Genomic DNA, 13,191 nt, shown 5'->3' with positions numbered 1-13,191 from the left:
TGATATGTTGTCACCTTCCTAAAGCTAGTGTGGGGAATTTTGTGCACACCCAGCTTGTAGTAAAATGTGAGGAACAAATCCTTTGGAAATCCCTTGGTAAAAATATCTACAATTTGCAACTTTGATGGAAGAAAATGAGTGACTAAGGCTTCAACAACAACATTTTCTCGAACCAAATGATAGTCAAGCTCTATATGTTTAGAGCGACTATGAAAGACAAGTTTGGTAGTCATGTGTAGAGCACTTAAATTATCACAAAAGAGATGAGGGGTTGAGAGAGAGGACCAATATCATGAAGAAGAATAGTTAACTAAGTAATTTGAACCATTGTAGATGTAAGAAAGTGATATTTGGCTTTGGCATTGGATAGAGATATAGTTGGCTGCTTTTTGGAGGACCAAGAAAAACACAATAACCTGTGGTGCTTCATTTTGTATCAACACATCCAACCTCATGAACATCACAATACCTAGTTAATTTAAATGGACTTTGAGAAAGAAAATGTGGTCCATAATCCTTAGTATCTTTGAGATACCAAATAGCATGCTTAATTGCACGAAGATCAACCTAAGTTTGCACTTGAAAGTGTTGACAAACCTTATTAACTACCTACACAATATTTAGACAAGTGAAAGTAAGGTGCTAAAGTGGGCCAACAAGTTGTTGATATGAAGTTAGATCAACGGGCTTCGTGTTATTGGAAGATGGGAGGATTTTTATAGCAATAAGAGTGGCATAATGACTTCAATCAAGCATCTTTGCACAAGCCAATAAATCTTTGATTACTTTGTCTATGAAAAAAAAATGCCCCCATCGAATGAGCGGATCTCAAAGCCCAAGAAGCAATGAAGGTAGCCAAGGTCTTTCAATGGAAACCCTTTTCTAAGTTGATGATGAACAATTCAATGAGAGTTATATCATTGCCCATAATTATAATATCACCAACATATATAAGCATTAAGACAATAGCAACATGCTTATGAAGAATAAACAAGGGTTGGTAGTACTACAAAAAAAAAAAAAAATCCAAGATGCAAAAAGATTTGAGAAAGTCAATCAAACCATGCATGTGGTGCTTGTTTAAGCCTATATAAGGAGTAATCAAGGCTACAGACATGATCTAGAAATTGTGGACTTAGAAATCTAGGAGGTTGCTCCACATAAATTGTTTCTTTAAAAAAAAACATGAAAAAAATCATGTTGGGATTGAGCCCCTAAAATCAAGACTTGATGTAATAAAGTTAAACTTAATTTTTCTCAGGTTGTCCCTTTTATGCATTAATATTGATTTGAACATTCAGTCCATATCACTTGCATTGTATATGAATTTGGTGCATTAAAAGTTGTATAGAGGATACAAGTCATGGGTTCTTTGCAAGGTGATGAGGTATCCACAATTTGTTCATGGATTTGGACAATCTATCTAACATTGTAATGCACTACCTCTTAATTGAAAGGATAGTTTATTGCGGTCATCGAGATAGGTTTTTTATGATAAGTGCACTAGCATGTATGGTTACACATTAGGTAGGACCTACAATGAATCATGACATAAGGTCAAGATATAAAAATGATGTTACAATATTGCACTACACTTAAATTCTTATAAGGGAAGCAAATATAAGCACTGAATGAATTACTTCACTTTTTAAGTTCGGCAAATGATTGTCTAATAGCAATTTCTAATTAAATTAAATGGAAGTAAATGATTGCTTAGACTTTATCCACCTTAATGAAGAATTTATAGCTTACATACAATGTGAGAGGAGGTCTATCATTCTAGTTATTGGGTATATATTTTTGTTCAAGTTAACCATTATTTCACCAATCTTACTCATATTATGAAAAAAAAAAAAACTCAATCATTCACTAAGCCTTGCTAATAATATCCCTAATGATAATAACAAATATACAAACAAATCAATCATCCACTACAATTCTATTATTACAACCCATCCATTGCCTCACGTAATAAAGCTTTTAGAGACAGACATGTAGGAAATCCTGAATCTCTCCATTCTTTGTCCTATGCTCATATTAGGTCTATGAAAACTCCCTAAGGCATCTAGATCCTATGCAATACAAGCAAAATAAAAATTTTAACATTAAAGGATCTAAATTAAATGTTCTAGAAAACTTTATAATTTTGATGTTCCTAAGTCAAATTTGTTCAAAGAATAAGCAAATTGAAGTCATCAAATGTCTCATAAACCCATAATCTTCCACCCAATGACTTTACCTCGATCCTTGGCACTCAAATAGCGGGGTGTTTAGGAGGATGGAGGTTAAAGCTTTCTCTACTCTCTAAATGATAGAAACTGACTAACTTGAAGCCCATTAAGGGCGTGTTTATAGATTCCCCACTAAGCTTAAGTGACTTGAGCCTATTAAGGGTTTGGGTCACTTAATTTAGCCCAAAAAGGGTCATAATTAATTAATTAATTAATTGAATAGAACTATCCAATTAATCAATTATCTCAATCCAAAAATATCATTTACTAACCATGTGCAACCTTACATAATTACCAAAATGTTCTTTTGTACATAATTGAACCTAGAGTTATCCAACCTTCATTAACTGTGTCATCAAGTTATATGAGCTCGAACACCACTGGGACCCATAGGAGTATTAACCCCCTCATAATCCAATTTTAAAGTTGATTAAACATCCTATTAATTATAGTATTGGCTCCCCTATAATCTAATTTTGAAGTTAATTCAATATCCCACTATAGAGAATCAACTATACTCCAATACCCTATATAAATAATAATGAAACGAAATTTAAGTCCATTACCTACTATCCACAACATATAAACTCTCTATGAACCAGTGTCCGTAATTTAATAAAGTAGTATTATCATCTATTAAGATTATCTCTCCAATGATTGAGTTATAGATCTCACCCATTATGTAATCAATTGATATACTCTAGCTCCAAGGAGTATATGTCGAATTTCCATTAAGTAAATGTTATGACCATAGTCTTCTAGATCACATGTCCTCTGAATTACCTAAAAGGACACACTATCTCAGTCTCATAAGATATCATGGTATCTTTATTGAAAATAACTATTGTCACTAGCCTCCATCAATAGTGACTTAATCCATAAAGACATGTGACCACCTTAGGTTCTCACCCATAGGTCAATTCTCTTGTTGACTTTGACACAAACTCAATATCCACTCAAGGTTGAGAATACATGCAATAAAGTAGCTTGATGAATCATGACAACTGATAGTCTTACGTCATGTTTCATTGTAAGTATTATTCAATGTGTAACCATACACATTAGTACACTCACCATTAAAAACTCATCCCAATGACAAAGATAAATTATCCCTCCAATTATGAGGTAATGCACTGAAGTCTCTATTGAATTGTCAAATCCATGAACCAACTATAAAACACTTATCCTTTGCAAGGAACCTATGACTTATACCCTCTGTGCAACTATTAATACATCCAAGTTATATACAATACAAGTGATATGAGTGTGTATGTTCAGATTACCAATTAATACATATTGGATAATAAAGGAAAACCATAAGAAACATAAATAAATAAATAAATTTATAAATAAATCTTAATCCGTCATATCAAGTGATGATTTCTAGGGCTCTATCCCAACAAAACATCCATGGGAATTTTGGAATTCCATATTCAAGAATTTCATTGATATCTCCTCCTAGTTGCATTGTATCAATTCCAATTATATATTATTTTATTTCTTTTTTGGTAAATAATTGTATAAATATGCTAAGAATACTCAAGGATGGATAGTCTTGTTTTTAATTAAAATCTTTTTTATTTAATTTCTCTTATGGTATTAGAGCAATCATTTGTTTCAAACATGCTCGTGAGTTATGAACCATGTCTAACCTTCCAATCATTCTACCAATGTATGAGTTTAGTTTCAATCAAATTAAGCTCCACCAATTTCTTTCTAAGGTGAAGCCAAGTGTTAACATTGATATAAAATTTCAAAATATCTCATCATATCACAAGTAAGAAATGGGAGGTAGAAGCAATTGACTATATAAGAAAAAAAACTTAGATTATGTTTGGAAATTGTTTTTAAAAATATTACTTTTTTGTTCTCCTTGATAAAAAAAAAATAGGAAAATATATTTGACAATAAATAAAAAAAATGTTGTTTTCTATAAACGTCTTTTAAGTATTTTTAGTGGGCATTTTTTAGTTTTTTTTAGTTATTTGTATTAGCTTTTTAAGGTTGTTTTAAAAAATAATTATACAAATATGGAGAAGGATAAAAAAGTAATACATTATATACAAAAAGTTAATTTAAAAATATGGAAAGCAAGTTAAGAACATTTTAAGTTCCCAAACAAACTTTTATTCTACAAAACATCAAAAAATAGTTCTAAAAAACTATTTTTAGAACCATTTTAAAAAATACTTCTCCAATAGAGCCTTATAAACTCCAATTTGTAACTTGGATGAACAACAATGGAATCTTAATATCTTGGCTTCTCAAAAATCCGACTAAAGAAGCCCTTAACATGGTTTTTGGTGCAAATATAGCCCTAAAGATCTAGAATATGGTGGAAAATGATTGTTGCCCAACACTCAGGAAAATGAATAAAGATTGACAAATCATCTCTTTACGCTAAGGAGGGGCTCTCAATCCCTAGATGAGTACTTTAAAAAGTTTAAATTAATATGTGACAACTTGGTAGCCATAAACCAACCTTTATTTGATGTTAACAAAGTTTTTCACTTTGTTTGTGGTCTTGGTTTAAAATACCGAGATTTTGAAACTGCAATGCTATATAACCATCTTATCCAATACTAACTAATTTGTTTTATCTCTACAAAATTTGTTTTATTTCTAGTTAAAGAAGGAGAAATGAACACTATAAATCACTTTCAAGCCTTCTTAGGAGAAAATGGAGACTAAATGGAAGTGGTAGAGGTTTTAATTTATGAGGAAGAGGCTTTGCTCCTGCATGATAGCTAAGTAACCAAAACTCTCCTAAAAAACCAAACAATGTTCAACAATGGAAAAAACTATATGGAAATAGGCAAAGCAACAATAAACTATTAGTCTTTTGCCAAATCTATGGAAGGGCTAATCACACTATATTGAATGTTATAATCATTATTTGTGCTTACTAGGAAGAAGATATACCATAGGTCCTTGCAACTATGAATCTAAATGATAACAATGACCAAAATTTATACTAATTTCAAAGATACATGGCACATGACCAACAAATATAGGTAAGTTAACCTTTTTCTAAAGTCTATAAAGGTTAAGATATTATTTATGTTGACAATGGCAACAAGCTAGCTGCTCATATCACACATTGGTCGTGTCCAATTACACACATCTCGACTTATAGTGATAATTGAAAAGTGTTGTGGTTTCAAAAGTAAAGAAAAACTTGTTGTTAGGTAGTTAATTTAGTACTAATAATTCATGTCTCATTGAATTCAATTCCAATGCTTTTTTCATAAAGGATCAAAACTAAAAGATCTTGGTGAAAGGGTATAAACACATACTTTTCTATGCACTTAAAGAAGAGTTCAATACAATTAAGGATGATACAACACCAACTAGTGTTTAGTACTAAATATTGGGTCATCCACACTCAAAGCTTCTTCAAGTCTTAGAGAGAAAAACTATTATTAAGATTTCAAATTGGTTGAATAAAATCTTTATCTATTCAATCTATCAATTAGGGAAAATATACAAGTTGCCTTTTAATAAATCTAATTCTAGATTAAGGTTCTTTAGAGAAAATGCACTATGATTTATAGGGGCCTAACCTAATTATTTTTACTCAAAGATTCCCTTATTATGTAATCTTTGTTGGTAATTTTAATAGATTTATTCATACCCTACTAAATTTGATGATTTGTATGGTTGTTTTTTTAAGTTTCAAAATTTGGTTAAAAACCAATTTGACAGAAAATTAAGTTTGTTTAATGTGATAAAGGAGTATAAATCACCTTTAATGTTTTTACTAACTATTTAGTTCAATGTAGAATAAAATTATTATTATCTTACCTAGGTACACCTAAACAAAATGGCTTAAGAGAGAAAAAAGCATAGACATGTGATAGAAATAACTCCTACCCAACTATTTGAATGCCACCTAACCTTTAGGCAGACATTTTTTAACTACTAGCCATCTAATAAATTGGTTACCTTATTTATCCCTTAAAATGGAAAACTCATTTCTTCCAACTATTTATAAGCATCTCGATTACATTATCTTAAAAGTGTTTGGATGTTGCTTAAAGTATTCATATACAAATAAATTTGAAAAGAAAACATTTCCTTGTATTTTCATTGGCTATGACCTCTTTCAAGAGGGATATTGATGTTTACAACTAAAATAAAGAAATTTTATATACTGAGTCATAGGGTGTTCGATGAAAGTTTTTTCCTTACTCTTTTAAAGCTTTTCCTAGCTCTCATACTATGCAAACTCTTCCATTCACAACTTTTGTAGATTTAGAAAAGTGTTTTTGATAGGTCATCAAAGTAACAACCAACTTTTAATACTACTGCTATTACAAATCCCTCACAAGAACAAGTTTCAAAAATAACTAACATTAACTATTATGACATTAGTTATCAAAATTCTGGCAAACTACAATACGATTAATAGAATAAAGATGTATAATATTTGGAAACACCCATGCAAGAGCCCATCCAAGAATTAGAAAGAAAATTATGTTAGGATGACATCAATTCTAAAGTTGACTCAACATTCTAGTAGAAAGAGTCAACTATATTCTAGTATCATAGGATATCATATTGAGAAGAAAATTGATTAAATTCAATGTAATCAATCTCTTAGTTTTGTGACCTACTATATATTCATTGCATGCAAACTCTCCATGAAGGGGTGTCCATAATTTAATGAGGTCTAAGTTTCTAACCTCTCAACATTACCTCTACTATTCTTGAGTCTCAAATTCTCCTATTTTATTATTAACTAACATACTCTAGTCCACAAATGACATATGTCAAATCCAATTGAAGGAATTATTACAACACTACAAATTTCATGATCATAAGCACTGAGGATCATCTTAGGGGTTTGTTTCAATCACGTGAGACATCGTAATGTTTCTATTAAAGAATACTTGTTGCCATCTATTTTAATCAAGAGTTACACTACTTTGTTTAGTTTGTAGTCAAATTCTTCTCTAGAGATTTATTTCTCACAAAGTAAGTATATCTAGGATCTTCTTAACCATAAAAAGATGTTAGAATCCTTCAAAATGTCTAGACCCATTGCTATTAAGCCCTTAATCACACTAGATGATCACTTACCGTTGATGCAACTGAATATCATAATATTGTAAGGGCATTTACCTTTACTCATCCCAACATTACTCAGGTCATGAATTGTGCATACCATTACTTTCAAAATCCCAATAAAGGAAATTTAAAGGTTGTAAATGTATTTTTCAATATCTTAAAGGAACCTTAACTTATGGCTTAAGATTTCTTTCTCAAAGCATTGTAACTTTCTTTGATTTTTATGATCCAACTTAAGTTGGTTCCTCCCAAACCAGGAAAAATGCTCCTGGCGATACTTATATTTTTAGCTTAAACCATATCTCTTAGTCATTGAAAAAGTAGCATACAATGTCCTGGTCTAATGTTAAAGCCAAATATACAGAGCTCTAGCTTCCACTTTTGTCAAGATCATATGAATCATTGATCTTTTAAGAGACATTAACATTACTCTCAAGCACCTACCTCAATTTCTAAGTGATTGTACAAGTGTTCAAGCACATGTCAATCAATCTTATTTTCCTTGATAAGACTAAACACATTGAATTGGAATACCATTTTGTATGAGAAAAAATGGTTGTAAGAGCATTAATCATTTATTGTATACCTAATTATCTTCAAATATCAAGCATGCTAACAAAGCCCTTATATCATAAATATTTGAAGAATTTCAGCTCAAGTTGGGAGCCTATAATGTTTCATTCACTAGCTTGAAGGAGCTCGATGAAGTTAGTCATTGTAAAAATATGTTAAGGATACTTAAGAATGCATAGTGCAATATTTCATTCAAAAAAAAATTCTACAGACTTGTTTAATGTTCTGGCTCATTCATATCATATATTTATCAATAAATTTCATAGTTAGTTTACCAAGATCATGACGAACCTATAAAGAACTTTTGACTTTTTAAAAATTAATCCAAATATGCCTATATATAGAAAAGTGAGATCAAGCTTAATCTCTTAATGACCATGGCTAAACATAAGTAAACTTAAAGTGGGATCAAGTTTAATCTCTTCTACCAACTCATGCATGGGGACTTGATAAAACTAAAATAAATATTTTTATTCTTTTTATTTCCCAATACTAAACAAAGTGGACACACTTTTTGTCAACAAAATAACTTGATCCACTTCAAGGATCTATTATACTTTGTAGAAAGAGATGATTAAATGATTTGTTTACAAATTTGTTGGATTAATGTTCTTAATGTAAAATGTGAAGCCTTAGATTATTAAACTGGCATAGGTATAGGGAATTAGGTATAAGGTATAAGGTGATTTCATATTAAGCTTCAAAAGACCAAATTGCAATCCTTTAGACCTTAGAGACCTTTAACTTGATTCTAAGATCATTAAAAACATTTTCTAAGTATTTTAGAAAGAGTAAGGTTGTGTTAGGGTACAAGAAATGATTCAAAGTTATAGAAGATTTCTTTTTTGTTGCTCTTACTCCAATTGCACTTTGTGTGCACATGATGATTACAAAAAATATGATAGATTGCATGTTTTAGTGAATACTACAACAAATGTGAGATTTAGTGTCAATTTTTTTTTGTCGACATCTAAAATTTCATCACTAATTATGAATCTTACGCATCTAAAGAGACATTTTGTTATAGAATATTTTACCATTAAGTTTTTTTTACAAAATTACTTTTTGTCACAAAAATTTACCAGTAAAAAATTATCACTCCCACCCTTTTGAGAATGAAATACATATATTTTTTATTTTTTAATAATGAATAATTTTCTTCACCAGTGATTAAATATAAGTTTGCAATGAATTATTTGTTACTAATTTTCAATTGACCAGCAATGAATATTTTTCTTCACCAAATCATCAACCATTTGTTGGAAAATATATTTATTGTTTATAATTATTATTCTATGATAATACTATTGCATTACGAAGTGAAATTTTAAATTAAAAAATCACTTACTCTTCTATGACAAATTACTTTGTCTTCAATTTATTTATTTATTTATTATTTTTTATTTTTTTTGTTTGTAACAACAATGGTTGATGATAAAAATAGTGATACTTTTACATTTTTGTAAACTTATTTCAGAATAGATATTTTAATATGACAATTTTTTTGTGAGTGTGTGTGTGTGTCTATATATAGATATGTGTGTGTATTTTTATAAATTTATGTGATTTAATCATTTGTGACATAAAAGTTTTTATCAAAAAATATTTAATAATATATATATATATACATATATTATATCAAATATGTATTTCCTATCATATTTAGTAATGTTTAATCACAAAAAATAATTAAATAAATAAAAGTAATAATAGAAATTTATATATATATTTATGGTAAATAAATATCATTGTAATAACATTTGTTATTTCCCATTGATAAAAGATAAAAAATTTTAAAACTTAAAAATTAATTCTCATTATATAAACAATTTTACTTTTAAATTTAAAATTTTCTTTTCTTTAGCTTTTATTTTTATTTTTATTTTTTTTAAAGATCATAATGTTTGTAAGCAAATTAAAATTGACAATTTTGTAAAGTTTGATTTGAAATCTTCAATTTTTTTCTTAGCCTTTTTATTACTTCATTGACATTACTATAGAAAATCATTCAAATTCGAGATTGGTGTAAAGATAATTATAATGTTGAATTCAATTAAAACTATAGTATATCTTTTAAAACATCAATTGATTTATAAATGAGATGGCAAAAAGAAGTGCTTTCAAAGTGAAAGGTTATGCGTTTGAATCACTATAAACCTAGTATAGGTATGAGATATGTATGAGGGGTGTCATCTTGACTTTAGAAATTGATTTGAGCTTCCTCTATGTCTAGCATTAATTACACAATAACAGTTGTGCAAGTTACGATGCAACATTCCATAAAAAATACTTTTTTAGTTCTACCTACTCAATCTACAAAATAGACATGGCACATGTTGGAATAGAGCCCACAAAAGCATGATATGACTTAACAAAGAAGGATTCCATTAATATATATTTATATATTATGACTTATGTTTCCACTATTCTATCCTTATTTTTATTAATATTTATTTGAACATTCAATTTTGCATCACTTGCATTATACATGATTTGAGTGTATTAAGAGTTATACAAAAAATTCAAGTCATGGGTTTCTCACAAGTTTATGAGTAGTTCACAGCTAGTACATGAACTTAGGCAATCCATTTTGAGGTTATAGTGTATTACAACATTACCAAATTTGCCACAAAAAGTGTTTATCATAAATAAACAATAATTCATCACTATTAGTGTATTGTGACGAAAAAATTTGTCACAAGGTTCATAAACAAAAGTTTGTCACTAAAAGTCATGATCTACAAATCTTCTATTTATGTCACAAAAAATTAAACATTAATGGTAAAATTAGAATTGTCATTATATAATCACATTTTATGATGGAAAAAAAAATCATGGGTTGTCTCCCATGAATTTTTTAGTGATTTATAAGATGGTTTTTGAGCTTAAAAAGAAAATCATAATTTCAATCTTCAAACAATGAACGTAATTGAGTTGAATGAGAGAGATATGATCATTTGAAGCGAGCTAAAAATGGTAGAAGCCTGGTTCGAAATTTACAAGGGTATTTTGAACTCAACACTTTGGCTATCTAAAAGCCACTTACTAATTCAAAATGGATTTCACATTCACCATTGATTTCAAACTTAGGGGCTATTTTGGCTATCTAACCTTTGTTCCAATTCAAAATCAATTCTAAAGACTCCAAGCCAATGCAAAATGAGCAATGGTCATTTAGAATACCTAATTGTTTTGGATTTTTAAGACATTTGTGGTGTAATTTTGGAATAAACGGTTACTTCAAATGTGTTATATGTCTTTTTAGGGTTAGGTTACATATATTTTCTTCGTTTTAGGGTTTACACAAGTAATTCATAGGGTGAAAGTTAAAGCTCTTGTTTTCAATTCTTTCTTCAATACACTTTATTTTTCTTTTCTTTTCTTTTCCTTTCTATTCTATTTTCTTCAAAATTAAATATGGATTGTGAGGAAAAAAATCCCCCACCATGTTTGGCTAATTTGATGCAATCCGAAAATATAATATAAAGTTGAAGAATCCAAAGGACAAGTAGCAATAGCATGACAATATATTGGTTCAATTATGTTTTTATATTTAAATATTTAAGAATAAATCCTCTATGTTGGTTTTCCTTTTATAAGATATATAGGATTCTTACTAATGTACATGTAATTCTCAAGAAGACCATGATCGCTAATTAACTTATAAGTTTGATTTTACTATTAACAAATCATTAATAAAACAACCAAATCTACCATATGGATATGGATTGTGAATATTTCAAATTGAAAACTTAATGCACGATTATATTTAATTGGTTTAAGAAATCACCTATTTTCCCAAGTTAAAATCCTAGTTCTAAATATATGAACTGGTCTTACGATTCAAATTAGATCTTATGTAACGACCCGCTCCCAACCGTGTAAATATTGTCCACTTTGAACCCAAAGGAGTCCTCACGAATTTAAAATGCGTCTACTTGGTTAAGAGAAGCCTCTACATATATAGCGCCAGAAACTTTTTCCCCTATCCAATGTGGGACATCACAAACACCCCCCCATGCAGACACGACGTCCTCGTTGTGTCCCATGGGATTGCGGGGCCAAATAGACAAACACGCCTTACGGGGCCAAACAAAACCCCCACACCCTACTCCCAATCATGTAGATATTATCTGCTTTGAGCCCAAGGGGGCCCTCACGGCTTTAAAACCCGTCTACTTGGTTAAAAGGAGTCTCTACATATATAGCATCAGGAACTTTCTCCCCTATCCGATGTGGGATATCACAAACACCCCCCCATACAGACACAATGTCTTCGTTGTGTCCCATGGGATTGCGGGGTCAAACAGACAAACATCCCTTATGAGGTCAAACAAACTCTCACACCGTGGTCGGGGATCGGCTCTGATACCATTTGTTATTGAGCCCAAGGGGGCCCTCACGGCTTTAAAACCCGTCTACTTGGTTAAGAGGAGTCTCTACATATATAGCATCAGGAACTTTCTCCCCTATCCGATGTGGGATATCACAAACACCCCCCCATGCAGACACAATGTCTTCGTTGTGTCCCATGGGATTGCGGGGTCAAACAGACAAACACCCCTTACGAGGTCAAACAAACTCCCACACCAGGGTCGGGGATCAACTCTGATACCATTTGTTATTGAGCCCAAGGGGGCCCTCACGGCTTTAAAACTCGTCAACTTGGTTAAGAGGAGTCTCTACATATATAGCATCAAGAACTTTCTCCCCTATCCGATGTGGGATATCACAAACACCCCTCCATGCAGACACAATGTCTTCGTTATGTCCTATGGGATTACGGGGTCAAACAGACAAACACCCCTTACGAGGTCAAACAAACTCCCACACCGGGGTCAGGAATCGGCTCTGATACCATTTGTAACGACCTACTCCCAACCATGTAGATATTATCCACTTTGAGCCCAAGGGAGCCCTCACGACTTTAAAAGTCGTCTACTTGGTTAAGAAGAGTCTCTACATATATAGCGCCAAAAACATTTTCCCCTATCCGATGTGGTACATCACAAACACCCCCCCATGCAGACACAACGTCCTCGTTGTGTCCCATGGGATTGCGGGGCCAAACAGACAAACCCCTAAACCGGGGTCGGGGATCGACTCTGATACTATTTGTAACGACCTACTCCCAACCATGTAGATATTATCCGCTTTGAACTCAAGGGAGCCCTCACGGCTTTAAAACGCGTCTATTTGGTTAAAAGGAGTCTCTACATATAAAGCGTCAGGAACTTTCTCCCCTATCCGATGTGGGATATCACATCTTAGCTAAACTTCGATCCTAAACCATAATTATAGAATATTGTCTCTCAAT

The sequence above is a fragment of the Vitis vinifera genome, chromosome 1 (assembly GCF_030704535.1).
Source record: "Vitis vinifera cultivar Pinot Noir 40024 chromosome 1, ASM3070453v1".
Classification (NCBI taxonomy): Eukaryota; Viridiplantae; Streptophyta; class Magnoliopsida; order Vitales; family Vitaceae; genus Vitis; species Vitis vinifera.
The sequence above is the reverse complement of the archived record's forward strand: the minus strand, read 5'-3'. Positions refer to the sequence as shown.